This window comes from Arachis hypogaea, chromosome 16 (genome assembly GCF_003086295.3).
Source record: "Arachis hypogaea cultivar Tifrunner chromosome 16, arahy.Tifrunner.gnm2.J5K5, whole genome shotgun sequence".
Classification (NCBI taxonomy): Eukaryota; Viridiplantae; Streptophyta; class Magnoliopsida; order Fabales; family Fabaceae; genus Arachis; species Arachis hypogaea.
The window spans coordinates 52815902-52819187 of NC_092051.1; the positions used below are offsets into that span (position 1 = coordinate 52815902).

Here is a 3286-nt window from a genome sequence, read left to right on the forward strand (position 1 = left end):
TGCATGTTTTCTTTTATTGAAAATTTTTCAAAAATACATACTTGATGTTCATCATGATCTTCAAAGTGTTCTTGGTGTTCATCTTGACATTCATAATGTTCTTGCATGCATCATTTGTTTTGATCCAAAATTCTCATGCATTGAGTCTCTTTGATGTTTTTCTTTCTTCATTAAAAATTCAAAAAATAAAAAAAAATTATCTTTCTCTTATTTCACTCATAAATTTCGAAAATTTGAGTTTATTTTTTTTCAAAACTTTTTAAAATCTAGTTGTTTCTTATGAGTCAAATCAAATTTTCAATTTAAAAATTCTATCTTTTTCAAATCTTTTTCAAAAATCAAATCTTTTTCATTTTTCTTTTATGATTTTTGAAAATTTCAAATTGATTTTCAAAAATCTTTTTCTTATTTTATTTCATAATTTCAAAATCTTTACTAACAATTAATGTGATTGATTCAAAAATCTTTAAGTTTGTTACTTGCCTATTAAGAAAGGTCCAATCTTTAAATTTTAGAATAATACCTTTTTAGTTTCTTGTTAGTCAAGTAATCAACTTTGATTTCAAAAATCAAATCTTTTTAAATTTCTTTTTCAAATCTTTTTCAAAATAAATGTCAATCACATCTTTTTCAAAATCAATTTCAAAATCTTTTCCAACTTCTTTTCTAACTTCTTATCTTTTCAAAAATTAATTTTCAAATCTTTTTCAATTAACCACTTAACTTTTTGTTTGATTCTTATCTTTTTCAAAACTACCTAACTAACTCCCTCTCTCTAATTTTCGAAAATCCCTTCCCTCTTTTTCAAAATTCCTTTTTAAATTAACTAATTGTTTTAAATTTAATTTAATTTGATTCAATTTTCCTTTCTTAAATTTTCGAACTTTAATTTTTATTTTAAATTCAATTTAAAAATAAAAATACTTTTATTTTAATTTATTTAATTTTCGAATTTCTCTTCTCCTCATCTCTTTCTAATTATTTATTCATCTACTAACACCCCTCTTTCACCCAAGAATTCGAACTCATTCATCTCCCTTTGTTTGGATTCTTATTTTTTCCTTCCTCCATTCTTCTCTTCTTATACTTACATAAGGAATCTCTATACTGTGACATAGAGGATTCCAAATTTTCTTTTTTGTTTTCTTTTTTTTCATATGAGCAGGAACAAGGATAAGAATATTCTTGTTGAAGCTGATCCTGAACCTGAAAGGACTCTGAAGAGGAAGCTAAAGCACAACTCTCTGGAGAAAATATGACTGAAAATTTTGAAAAAGAAGGAGACATGGCCGAAAATAATAACAATGCAAGGAAGATGCTTGGTGACTTTACTGTACCTAATTCCAATTTACATGGAAGAAGCATCTCAATCCCTGCTATTGGAGCAAACAATTTTGAGCTGAAACCTCAATTAGTTTCTCTGATGCAACAGAATTGCAAGTTTTATGGACTTCCATCTGAAGATCCCTTTTTGTTCTTAACTGAATTCTTGCAGATCTGTGATACTGTTAAGACTAATAGGGTTGATCCCGAGGTCTACAGGCTTTTGCTTTTCCCATTTGCTGTAAGAGACAGAGCTAGAACATGGTTGGACTCTCAACCTAAGGATAGCCTGAACTTTTGGGATAAGCTGGTCACGGCTTTCTTAGCCAAGTTCTTTCCTCCTCAAAAGCTTAGCAAGCTTAGAGTAGATGTTCAAACCTTCACACAGAAAGAAGGTGAATCCCTCTATGAAGCTTGGGAGAGATACAAGGAACTGACCAAAAAGTGTCCTTCTGACATGCTTTCAGAATGGCCATCCTGGATATATTCTATGATGGTCTATCTGAATTATCTAAAATGTCATTGGACCATTCTGCAGGTGGATTTATTCACCTAAAGAAAACGCCTGCAGAAGCTCAAGAACTCATTGACATGGTTGCTAATAACCAGTTCATGTACACTTCTGAGAGGAATTCTGTAAGTAATGGGACACCTCAAAGGAAGGGAGTTCTTGAAATTGATGCTTTGAATGCCATATTGGCTCAGAACAAAATATTGACTTAACAAGTCAATATGATCTCTCAGAGTCTGAATGGATTGAAGGAATCATCCAACAGTACTAAAGAGGCATCTTCTGAAGAAAAAGCTTATGATCCTGAGAACCCTGCAATAGCAGAGGTGAATTACATGGGTGAACCCTATGGAAACACCTATAATCCCTCATAGAGAAATCATCCAAATTTCTCTTGGAAGGATCAACAAAAGCCTCAACAAGGCTTTAATAATGGTCGAAGAAACAGGTTTAGCAATAGCAAACCTTTTCCATCATCCACTCAGCAACAGACAGAGAATTCTGAGCAAAACCCATCTAGCTTAGCAAATATAGTCTCTGATCTATCTAAGGCCACTATGAGTTTCATGAATGAAACAAGGTCCTCCATTAGGAACTTGGAGGCACAAGTGGGCCAGCTGAGTAAAAGAGTCACTGAAACTCCTCCTAGTACTCTCCCAAGAAATACAGAAGAAAATCCAAAGAGAGAGTGCAAGGCCATTGATTTAACCATCATGGCCGAACCTACAAGGGAGGAGGAGGACGTGACTCCTAGTGAGGAAGACCTCCTGGGACGTTCAGTGACCAATAAGGAGTATCTCTTTGAGGAACCAAAGGAATCTGAGGCTCATCTAGAGACCATAGAGATTCTATTGAACCTCTTTCTACCCTTCATGAGCTCTGATGAGTATTCTTCCTCTGAAGAAGATAAAGACATTACTGAAGAGCAAGTTGCTAAATACCTTGGTGCAATCATGAAGCTAAATGCCAAGCTATTTGGTAATGAGACTTGGGAAGATGAACCTCCCTTGCTCACCAATAAACTAAATGCATTGGATAGGTAGAAATTACCTCAAAAGAAACAAGATCCTGGCAAATTCTTAATACCCTGTATCATAGGCACCATGACCTTTGAGAAGGCTCTGTGTGACCTGGGGTCAGGAATAAACTTAATGCCACTCTCTGTAATGGAGAAACTTGGGATCTTTGAGGTGCAAGCTGCCAGAATCTCATTAAAGATGGCAGACAACTCAAGAAAACAGGCTTATGGACAAGTAGAGGACGTGTTAGTAAAGGTTGAAGGCCTTTACATCCCTGTTGATTTCATAATCCTAGACACTGGGAAGGATGAGGATGAATCCGTCATCCTTGGAAGACCCTTCCTAGTCACAGCAAGAGCTGTGATTGATGTGGACAGAGGAGAGTTGGTCCTCCAACTGAATGAGGACAACCTTGTGTTTGAAACTCAAGGAT

At 34.7% G+C, this 3286-nt stretch overlaps 1 non-coding gene across 1 annotated transcript; it reads right to left on the reverse strand.

Moving 5' to 3' along the window:
* Positions 1–1678: 1678 nt before the first annotated feature.
* On the reverse strand, positions 1679–1786 carry LOC112759910 (small nucleolar RNA R71). The gene has a single exon (XR_003180374.1). It is a non-coding gene; the product is annotated as a small nucleolar RNA R71 (small nucleolar RNA).
* Between the last annotated feature and the right edge of the window lie 1500 nt (positions 1787–3286).